The sequence below is a fragment of the Schistocerca nitens genome, chromosome 4 (genome assembly GCF_023898315.1).
Source record: "Schistocerca nitens isolate TAMUIC-IGC-003100 chromosome 4, iqSchNite1.1, whole genome shotgun sequence".
NCBI lineage: Eukaryota > Metazoa > Arthropoda > Insecta > Orthoptera > Acrididae > Schistocerca > Schistocerca nitens.
The window spans coordinates 100,863,145-100,875,726 of NC_064617.1; positions in this window are offsets into that span (position 1 = coordinate 100,863,145).

Genomic DNA, 12,582 nt, shown 5'->3' on the forward strand with positions numbered 1-12,582 from the left:
TTACCACAAATTTCCAAAATTTTTCCGTATCTGCGGCCGCAGGCAAGCCAGGCCCACGCGGCAAGAAGCCGCCCACATGGAACGTTCTTCCGGCAACTTAGTTGGAGCTGTCAATAAACACCGAACATAATTGTCTCACTTAAGGCTATAATTTGACCACGATTGCACTTGTAGAAATATTTTCACTAAGGTCATATGCCCTAGGAAATAATCCTCGCTAGAAATGTAAGGTGTAAAAGGGTACTACTCAAAGGGAGCTGTAAATTCTTCCAGTAAGGAATATAAATCACAGCTCGCTAAGGTCTTACCATTAGCTGGAGATCATAGCACACAAAACTGAATGACAATAATACCAGAGAGTACACCAGCTTCTAAAACATAGTGAAAACAAATATCAGAATACAGAAACAGTTTGTTCACTCGTATAAATCAATTTAAAAACTAAAAGGCAAAATTTTAAAGCTAGATAATTCACAGGCCCCTGACATAATTATGCGTGAAAGCTATGCACATTACATAGTAAAACAAACCACCATAACAAGCAGATATGATGCAAGGCGGCAAATTTCATACACCACAAAGGAATAGCTGTAACCTTGAGAGCCGGCCGGTGTGGCCGTGCGGTTCTAGGCGCTTCAGTCTAGAACCGCGTGACCGCTACGGTCGCAGGTTCGAATCCTGCCTCGGGAATGGATGTGTGTGTTGTCCTTAGGTTAGTTAGGTTTAAGTAGTTCTAAGTTCTAGGGGACTGATGACCACAGATGTTAAGTCCCATAGTGCTCAGAGCCATTTGAACCATTTGTAACCTTGAATTACTATGCCTGCCCAATAGAAATTGGGTCATGAACCGTACAGCCTAAGGCCGGGATGAATGTAGTAGATGCATATTATATGAACATTTCATCGCAACACTAATTAACAATGGCAAATTTTTAGAGAGAACCCTGGCCGGCAGATTAGCATAAGTCACTTCAAAAAAACACACAGAGCAGGCAGGGCAATAAATATGTCCTAGAATCATGAGTATAAAACGTGATACATCAGCTCTAACAGCTGGCTGGGCGGGAAATCGATGCACGTAGCTGAACTTTCAGATATGTACAGGACAGGCGAACCAAACCTTTTGCCTTCCACCCAGTCCTGGTGAAGAATAGTGAACAACGACCGAGAAAAGACGTTTTGCCGATCCGCACCGAGTGTCTGTTGCTCCAAGCTCTGTTTTTCCTGTAATCCTTTCTTCTACTCCTTCTACCAGAACGTCACTCCAATCCTCCATGATTATTAGATTTTCTTCTCCCTTTACGTAATGAATTACCCGTTCAACACCCTCAAATGCGCTTTCTATATCTTCATCTTCGGCTTGCGACATCGGCATGCATTCCTGAACTGTCTCAATAGAAACCTTCTTTGTGGTTCCATCTGTGTTGAGGCTGTCTGCACGGGTGAGGCATGCAAGCCAACCCACCAATTGCAAGGCTGATGGTTCATGGAGTGCTACACATTACAGTTGTGTATTTCGTGCTTTATTCACCATTTGGTTCGATTTCGTCACACATTTCATGATGACTCGGGTACTTTTACCGTCGTTGATCTTCCACATTAGAGGTCATGTATTCGAAAGCTATAAATAATTGTTTCACGATACCTGGACCAAGAAAAAGTCACACTATGAACAAATGACTACATTGATTGCTGAATGAATCTGCGTCAAATAATCATTTTTAACAGCGAAAATGTCAGTTCTACTGAAGAAGAAATATACAGTTGTATGTGACACTATTTTGCTACTTAGAAAGAAAAAACGTAATGGATGGAGTAATGTAAAGCTTTTGAGTATTATGGGTATGAACAAAAGTGACAATTAGAGAGGAGTAAAACAAGCAAATAATTCTAAGAAGCACAGGTGCGGAAAACATTAGAAGGCCTACTCTTAGGACAATTGAAACAAATTCGGCTGAAGGCCCAATACTAAAACATCACAACAATATGCCTTCAAGACAAGAACATTATTTCAAGAGATATTAAAACTCGGCAGAACGCCGAACATCAACACAATAATTTAACGGCTTAAGGCCTTAAATCTGATGTAAAATTCATCTGAAGGCCGCTATAAGAACAGAAATGTAGTGCCTTAAGGACAAGATATTAATTCAGGATATATAAAACTCGGCTGAAGGCCAGACAACAACAAAATAACTAAAACTCCAACAGGGCAGTTACTATGTAACAGGCACGGAACGGTGCTCAGAAGTTCCAAGGGTTGGCCTGGAATTGTTACGATAATGCCCGTTTAGGCGAGACAGGCAGCCTGACCAACAATCTCTTAATCGGAAGGCAACCCAACCGACAGAAAGCCGGTCGACCAATCAACCAAATCAGTTTCACTCTACGCAACCAGCAAAACGACCACAAGGTTTCAATACAACGACACACAGACTCAAACGAAGAAATGTAAACAGTTGAGGCTCGATAGTAAGTTAAGCTAGGACTTAACTTTTATGTCCAAGATCAGTGGGCGACGAACTTCGTAGCACTCGCAAGCAGCACCTCACACTCCAATCGCTCGTGTACGCCGCCAGCGGCTCCAGCCCGACTCTGCGCGACGGGGGCTTGCTCCACGCTAAGCGACCGACTGGACTGCTGGTCTGTCCGCGACTGCTGCTCCGTCGCGACTGCACTGCTGGTGCGTCTCCAACCCACTGACATCCTTCGAACGGACGACTGCCCAGACACACTGGCTCCGACCCAACCATTCAGAGGGAACACAACCGACACCTCTACACAGGAAGGAAACGACCCAAATACACGTCGTCGATGAGACGACCAACTGAACGACCAACCAGCTGTTGTCCCCACTGATACTGGCAGTGCGGACTTCACTGGGGCTCTGTCCCCGGATGCACCGTTGCTGCGTCCCGACCGTCCTCCTGGTCCATCTCCAACTGCACTGCTGGACGTCTCCAACTGACTTTCTTCCTTCGGACGGACGACGTCCCAGAGACACTGGCTCCGACCCAACACTGCAGAGGAAACAAAGCCAATATCTCAGCACAGGAAGGAAACGACCCAAATACACGTAGCCGATAAGTCGACCGACCGAACGACCAACCAACGGTCGTTCCTGCTGGTTCAAAATGGTTCAAATGGCTCTGAGCACTATGGGACTTAACATCTGAGGTCATCAGTCACCTAGAACTTAGAACTACTTAAACCTAACTAGCCTAAGGACATCACATACATCCATGCCCGAGGCAGGATTCGAACCTGCGACCACAGTGGTCGCGCAGTTCCAGACTGAAGCGCCTAGAACCGCTCGGCCACTCTGGCCGGCGTTCCCGCTTGTACTGGCTGTGTGGACCTCACTTGGGCTCTGTCCCCGACTGCTCTGCTGCTGCGTCCCGACCGTCCCCCTGGTCAAACTGCACTGCTGGACGTCCCGAACTGACTTCTTCCTTCGGACGGACAACGTCCCAGACACACTGGCTCCGTCCGAGCGAGATGGCGCAGTGTGTAGCACACTGGACTCGCATTCGGGAGGACGACGGTTCAATCCCGTGTCCGGCCATCTTGATTTAGGTTTTCAGTGATTTCCCTAAATCGCCCGAGGCCAAGTCCGGGATGGTTCCTTCGAAAGGGCACGGCCGACTTCCTTTCCTAATCCGGAGACCGATGTCCTCACTGTCTGGTCTCCTCCCCCAAAACAACCCAACACTGGCTCCGACCCAACCCTGCAGAGGTAGCACAACCGACATTTCAGCGCAGAAAGGAAACGACCCAAATACACGTTGCCGATGAGTCGACCGACCGAACGACCAACCAATGGTCGTTCCCGCTGGTACTGGCTGTGCGAACATCGCTGGGGCTCCATCCCCGACTGAACTCCTGCTGCATCCCGACTGCACTGCTGGTCCGACTCGAACCGTACTGCCAGACACACGATGACTCTGAAATACTACCGGTCGCTCCAAGGATGGTAAGACAGTGCATTTATCGATACGCGCTGCTGCTTTGCTCACGGGCAAGTAAGGCAGGAAATTAGTGACGTCTAGTAAATGGAATAAGAAAACGAGGCGGCAGTACCGTAATAGAAAATGACAATCAATAAGTGACATGAACACGAGCCGTGTGCGGCTCACAGTGATTTTGTTCCACAGCGGCCTTGTAGCCGGTGCCTCATTCAGCTGCGTATTGGGTTCCCGCTGACGGCTGCCGAGTCAGCTCCTCGTCTGCAAGCCCAGGCAGAGTGACCCTTCGCCGCGGCAGGCTGCTGCTGTCCAGCACAAATGGTCTCCTACTACCTGCTGGAATGTGCTCGAATTATGTGTTGAGCCCTAGTGATCCATTCACAATGTGGTGTTGTCGATCTCCTTCCCATCGGTCAGGCAGGGTTTAACATCCGGAGGGCCTAAGTGTTGAACGAGACTGTGGACCTCACGAGTTCTCCTCCCTGAAGTTCGATGCTGACAGCACTCTGCGATGTTATCGGGAGATCGTCAGCTTCTCCATCTGGAGAGCGGCGAACTGTATGAAGTTTGTAAGACGGAGACCGTCATCTCAGGTACACTTTCGGCTGGTTTGTAGACTGTTCTGGAGTATCTAAGACATAGATTCGCTACCGTATCGTAATCATGGAATCCGGTGCTTTTACTTTGAACGCCATGGATCCCAGTTATCAATTCTTTGAGAGCTGGAGAGCTCGAATATTTGAAGGGAGCTAACGTGAGGCTATGACGCGATGCTCTGTTCGTAATGACCACATGTTCCATTACTAACCTGCTATATTCGCTTACACGCTCTTGACTGCTGTGTAGGTTCCCTGATAATGATTCTTACAAAATAAGTACAGTTTCTTTCGACATCCATTAGAAGCTATCGAATATGCGTCTCATGTTTCCGTTTGTTTTCTGCTCAGCACCTCCTCTGTCTCTCTCGGCCGGCCGGGGTGGCCGAGCGGCTCTAGCAGCTACAGTCTGGAACCATGCCTCGGGCATGGATGTGTGTGATATCCTTAGGTTATATAGGTTTAAGTAGGGGACTGATGACCTCAGAAGTTTAAGTCCCATAGTGCTCAGAGCAATTTGAACCATTTTTCTCTTTCGATGCGGTTTTGTAGCGTCCTGAGGCCTGACCCACTTCTACATCTACATCTACATTTATACTCCGCAAGCCACCCAACGGTGTGTGGCGGAGGGCACTTTACGTGCCACTGTCATTACCTCCCTTTCCTGTTCCAGTCGCGTATGGTTCACGGGAAGAACGACTGTCTGAAAGCCTCCGTGCGCGCTCTAATCTCTCTAATTTTACATTCGTGATCTCCTCGGTAGGTATAAGTAGGGGGAAGCAATATATTCGATACCTCATCCAGAAACGCACCCTCTCGAAACCTGGCGAGCAAGCTACACCGCGATGCAGAGCGCCTCTCTTGCAGAGTCTGCCACTTGAGTTTGCTAAACATCTCCGTAACGCTATCACGGTTACCAAACAACCCTGTGATGAAACGCGCCGCTCTTCTTTGGATCTTCTCTATCTCCTCCGTCAACCCGATCTGGTACGGATCCCACACTGATGAGCAATACTCAAGTATAGGTCGAACGAGTGTTTTGTAAGCCACCTCCTATGTTGATGGACTACATTTTCTAAGCACTCTCCCAATGAATGTCAACCTGGTACCCGCCTTACCAACAATTAATTTTATATGATCATTCCACTTCAAATCGTTCCGCACGCATACTCCCAGATATTTTACAGAAGTAACTGCTACCAGTGTTTGTTCCGCTATCATATAATCATACAATAAAGGATCCTTCTTTCTATGTATTCGCAATACATTACATTTGTCTATGTTAAGGGTCAGTTGCCACTCCCTGCACCAAGTGCCTATCCGCTGCAGATCTTCCTGCATTTCGCTACAATTTTCTAATGCTGCAACTTCTCTGTATACTACAGCATCATCCGCGAAAAGCCGCATGGAACTTCCGACACTATCTACTAGGTCATTTATATATATTGTGAAAAGCAATGGTCCCATAACACTCCCCTGTGGCACGCCAGAGGTTACTTTAACGTCTGTATGCGTCTCTCCATTGATAACAACATGCTGTGTTCTGTTTGCTAAAAACTCTTCAATCCAGCCACACAGCTGGTCTGATATTCCGTAGGCTCTTACTTTGTTTATCAGGCGACAGTGCGGAACTGTATCGAACGCCTTCCGGAAGTCAAGAAAAATAGCATCTACCTGGGAGCCTGTATCTAATATTTTCTGGGTCTCATGAACAAACAACGCGAGTTGGGTCTCACACGATCGCTGTTTCCGGAATCCATGTTGATTCCTACATAGTAGATTCTGGGTTTCCAAAAACGACATGATACTCGAGCAAAAAACATGTTCTAAAATTCTACAACAGATCGACGTCAGAGATATAGGTCTATAGTTTTGCGCATCTGCTCGAGGACCCTTCTTGAAGACTGGGACTACCTGTGCTCTTTTCCAATCATTGGGAACCCTCCGTTCCTCTAGAGACTTGCGGTACACGGCTGTTAGAAGGGGGTCAAGTTCTTTCGCGTACTCTGTGTAGAATCGAATTGGTATCCCGTCAGGTCCAGTGGACTTTCCTCTGTTGAGTGATTCCAGTTGCTTTTCTATTCCTTGGACACTTATTTCGATGTCAGCCATTTTTTTCATTTGTGCGAGGATTTAGAGAAGGAACTGCAGTGCGGTCTTCCTCTGTGAAACAGCTTTGGAAAAAGGTGTTTAGTATTTCAGCTTTACGCGTGTCATCCTCTGTTTCAATGCCATCATCATCCCGGAGTGTCTGGATATGCTGTTTCGAGCCACTTACTGATTTAACGTAAGCCCAGAACTTCCTACGATTTTCTGTCAAGTCGGTACATAGAATTTTACTTTCGAATTCACTGAACGCGTCTCGCATAGCCCTCCTTACGCTAACTTTGACATCGCTTAGCTTCTGTTTGTCTGAGAGGTTTTGGCTGCGTTTAAACTTGGAGTGAAGCTCTCTTTGCTTTCGCAGTAGTTTCCTAACTTCGTTGTTGTACCACGGTGGGTTTTTCCCGTCCCTCACAGTTTTACTCGGCACGTGCCTGTCTAAAACGCATTTTACGATTGCCTTGAACTTTTTCCATAAACACTCAACATTGTCAGTGTCGGAACAGAAATTTTCGTTTTGATCTTTTAGGTAGTCTGAAATCTGCCTTCTATTACTCTTGTTAAACAGATAAATCTTCCTCCCTTTTTTTATATTCCTATTAACTTCCATATTCAGGGATGCTGCAACAGCCTTATGATCACTGATTCCCTGTTCTGCACTTACAGAGTCGAAAAGTTCGGGTCTGTTTGTTACCAGTAGGTCCAAGATGTTATCTCCACGAGTCGGTTCTCTGTTTAATTGCTCGAGGTAATTTTCGGATAGTGCACTCAGTATAATGTCACTCGATGCTCTGTCCCTACCACCCGTCCTAAACACCTGAGTGTCCCAGTCTATATCTGGTAAATTGAAATCTCCACCTAAGACTATAACATGCTGAGGAAATTTATGTGAAATGTATTCCAAATTTTCTCTCAGTTGTTCTGCCACTAACGCTGCTGAGTTGGGAGGTCGGTAAAAGGAGCCAATTATTAACCTAGCTCGGTTGTTGAGTGTAACCTCCACCCATAATAATTCACAGGAACTATCCACTTCTACTTCACTACAGGATAAACTACTACTAACAGCGACGAAAACTCCACCACCGGTTGCATGCAATCTATCCTTCCTAAACACCGTCTGTACCTTTGTAAAAATTTCGGCAGAATTTATCTCTGGCTTAAGCCAGCTTTCTGTACCTATAACGATTTCGGCTTCGGTGCTTTCTATCAGCGCTTGAAGTTCCGGTACTTTACCAACGCAGCTTCGACAGTTGACAATTACAATACCGATTGCTGCTTGGTCCCCGCATGTCCTGACTTTGCCCCGCACCCGTTGAGGCTGTTGCCATTTCTGTACTTGCCCAAGGCCATCTAACCTAAAAAACCGCCCAGCCCACGCCACACAACCCCTGCTACCCGTGTAGCCGCTTGTTGCGTGTAGTGGACTCCTGACCTATCCAGCGGAACCCGAAACCCCACCACCCTATGGCGCAAGTCGAGGAATCTGCAGCCCACATGGTCGCAGAACCGTCTCAGCCTCTGATTCAGACCCTCCACTCGGCTCTGTACCAAAGGTCCGCAGTCAGTCCTGTCGACGATGCTGCAGATGGTGAGCTCTGCTTTCATCCCGCTAGCGAGACTGGCAGTCTTCACCAAATCAGATAGCCGCCGGAAGCCAGAGAGGATTTCCTCCGATCCAGTTTATTTCCTGGTTCTGTCTCTGCCTTTAGCGTGACCGCACTTTGCCTGTAGCAAGGTGGATGAGTTTTAATAAAATTTTGTAATTTTTAACCCCTTAGTGTTTTGCGCCATAACAATGGGAGGTGACTGTTTTAACGTACCTACAACTATATGTGCCTACGTTCGTCAGTGGAAATGGCAACTAGAACTATCAGTAATCGGAATCTAACCTGCACAACACTTCGTGCGTGTTCTGTGAGCGTCAGATTCACTGTCATTGAAGCACTCAAGAGATCGTTACATGAAAAACTTAATACTAACATTTGGATAAGCTATCTGACTGCGTTTTTGAACAAGAATTTACAAGTGATACAGAATCTGACGTATGCTGACTGGATTCGAGTACATGACATTTTGTGGTGTGTCAGTGTCTCTATTTTGGACATAACTTTTGCACTCACCTCTTTAGATGACTGCCTTTTTCCAGCTGGCGTACAGCAATTCGAAGCAGCACGTAGCAGCAGCGGCTATAACTTATTGTTACTAAGAATGAAATTAATAAAAAGGAGTTTGCTTGTGTCCTGTTAACTATTAAATAACTTGTGAGAAGGGATTTCATAAATTAAGTCTATTTAAAACTTCAGAAATCATCATGACCAATAATAGACAATGACAAAGACATCGGTATCAATAATGGCTGGGTACCAGAATACCAGATTCTTTCAATTTTAAAGTTACATTAACATTTAATAACCACAGCATATTTATTAATTACATGTGGAGAATAATTATTGCTATTTGGAGGACAAGGAGGCTTCTTTAGCTGACAAGAAAAACAAGGGATTATTGCATACTCGGGCTAACAATCTGGAGTTTCACTCCAAGTTTAAACGCAGCCAAAACCACTCAGACAAACAGAAGCTAAACGATATCAAAGCTAGCGTAAGGAGGGCTATGCGTGAAGCGTTCAGTGAATTCGGAAGTAAAATTCTATGTACCGACTTGACAGAAAATCCTAGGGAGTTCTGGTCTTACGTTAAATCAGTAAGTGGCTCGAAACAGCATATCCAGACACTCCGGGATGATGATGGCATTGAAACAGAGGATGACACGCGTAAAGCTGAAATACTAAACACCTTTTTCCAAAGCTGTTTCACAGAGGAAGACCGCACTGCAGTTCCTTCTCTAAATCCTCGAACAAATGAAAAAATGGCTGACATCGAAATAAGTGTCCAAGGAATAGAAAAGCTATTGGAATCACTCAACAGAGGAAAGTCCACTGGACCTGACGGGATACCAATTCGATTCTACACAGAGTACGCGAAAGAACTTGCCCCCTTCTAACAGCCGTGTACCGCAAGTTTCTAGAGGAACGGAAGGTTCCCAATGAGTGGAAAAGAGCACAGGTAGTCCCAGTCTTCAAGAAGGGTCGTCGAGCAGATGTGTCTCTGCTCTGACGTCGATCTGTTGTAGAATTTTAGAACATGTTTTCTGCTCGAGTATCATGTCGTTTTTGGAAACCCAGAATCTACTCTGTAGGAATCAACATGGATTCCGGAAACAGCGATCGTGTGAGACCCAACTTGCTTTATTTGTTCATGAGAGCCAGTAAATATTAGATACAGGCTCCCAGGTAGATGCTATTTTCCTTGACTTCCGGAAGGCGTTCGATACAGTTCCGCACTATCGCCTGATAAACAAAGTAAGCGCCTACGTAATATCAGACCAGCTGTGTGGCTGGATTGAAGAGTTTTTAGCAAACAGAACACAGCATGTTGTTATCAATGGAGAGACGTCTACAGACGTTAAAGTAACCTCTGGCGTGCCACAGGGGAGTGTTATGGGACCATTGCTTTTTACAATATATATAAATAACCTAGTAGATAGTGTCGGAAGTTCCATGCGGCTTTTCGCGGATGATGCTGTAGTATACAGAGAAGTTGCAGCATTAGAAAATTGTAGCGTAATGCAGGAAGATCTGCAGCGGATAGGCACTTGTGCAGGGAGTGGCAACTGACCCTTAACATAGACAAATGTAATGTATTGCGAATACATAGAAAGAAGGATCCTTTATTGTATGATTATATGATAGCGGAACAAACATTGGTAGCAGTTACTTCTGTAAAATATCTGGGAGTATGCGTGCGGAACGATTTGAAGTGAAATGATCATATAAAATTAATTGTTGGTAAGGCGGGTACCAGGTTGACATTCATTGGGAGAGTCCTTAGAAAATGTAGTCCATCAACAAAGGAGGTGGCTTACAAAACACTCGTTCGACCTGTACTTGAGTATTGCTCATCAGTGTGGGATCCGTACCAGATCGGGTTGACGGAGGAGATAGAGAAGATCCAAAGAAGAGCGGCGCATTTCGTCACGGGGTTATTTGGTAACCGTGATAGCGTTACGGAGATGTTTAGCAAACTCAAGTGGCAGACTCTGCAAGACAGGCGCTCTGCATCGCGCGGTGTAGCTTGCTTGCCAGGTTTCGAGAGGGTGCGTTTCTGGATGAGGTATCGAATATATTGCTTCCCCCTACTTATACCTCCTGCGGAGATGACGAATGTAAAATCAGAGAGATTAGAGCGCGCACGGAGGCTTTCAGACAGTCGTTCTTCCCGCGAACCAGACGGGACTGTAACAGGAAAGGGAGGTAATGACAGTGGCACGTTAAGTGCCCTCCGCCACACACCGCTGGGTGGCTTGCGGAGTATAAATGTAGATATAGATGTAGAATGACGACCCTAACCCTGGAATTGCGCTTTACGCTATGCTTGCGAATTCTACCTTGAATTCCATTTTCAAGCGTAGCTAAGCCATCTAAATCTCACCTTCGTATGTAAATAATATCAGGCCTTGAGTATGGTAAGCTCTGCCATCACATCACCGACGTGGGGGCAGCACGACACGTCTTCTGTCTCCGAGCTCTTAACCGACACTTTTTAGAATCGCGCTACCATGTTTCGCCCTCAGATTGTTACTAATCTCACAACAATGCTCAGAATCGCGCTCCCATGTTTCGGCCTGTGATTGCTACTGTCGATACCTGAGTGCTTACACAATGCAAAGAATAGCCTTAAGTTGGCTATGTTGTTTTCAATGTAACGGAGAGTCCTGACACATTCCATACGCTGTGTCAAAATCAAGCAAAAGTTAATAGGGGAAAGGGCCCTAGTAACGGGTACAGTTTTTAAAGGAAGATTACCAATAAATTAGGAGACTATTAATTATGAGCGGTTCTAGGCGCTTCCGTCCGGAACCGCGCTGCTGCTGCGGTCGCAGGTTTGAATCCTGCCTCGGGCGTGGAGGTGTGTGACGTCCTTGGGTTAGTTAGGTTTAAGTTGTTCCAAGTCTAGGGGACTGATGACCTCAGATGTTAAGTCCCATAGTGCTCAGAGCCATTTGAACCATTTTTGCTAGAGTACGTTTAATTGAAGGTAATGTCTTTCGTGTTGGCTTGGTACTTGCATTCTTTTTCCCCTAACCAGGGACTGCTACAATATCTTTTTAAAAAGGAGATGGCGTCAATACTGATGCAGTACGTGCTCTTGGGTTTGATCGTCGAAACAGAGGAGACGAGCTAATTTCAAAAGTAGAAACCTCTGTTTTTCCAATTCCAGTAACCGCAGTCGACAATTGTCCTGCTGTAGCTTCTGATGTCTTGTCAATATAGGCTGGAGATTTTTTTTTGGGGTCATTCAGAAGGCTGGTTTGCTGCGGCCCGCCACGAATTCCTCTCCTGTGCCAACCTGTTCATCTCAGAGTAGCACTTGCAACCTATGTCCTCAATTATTTTCTGGATGTATTCCAATATCTCTCTTCCTCTACAGTTTTTTCCGTCTAGAACTCCCTCTAGTAGCGTGGAAGTCATTCCCTTATTTCGTAACAGATGTCCTATCATTCTGTACTTTCTCTTTATGAGTGTTTTGCACATACTCCTTTTCTCTCAGATTCTGCATTCCTTACCTTATCAGTCCACCTAATGTTCAACATTCGTCTGTAGCACCACATCTCAAATTCTTCGATTCTCTTCTATTTCGGTTTTCCCACCGTCAGTGTTCATTACCACACAAATCTGTACTCCAGACGTATATTCTCAGAAATTTCTTACTCAAATTAAAGCCAGGAATGCCCTTTTTGCCATTGCTATTCAGCTTTTGATGTCCTCCATGCTCCGTCTGTCATTTGTTATCTTACTGCCTATGTATCAGAATTCATTTCCATCATTCCTTCTCCGATGTACAGATTGAACAGTAGGG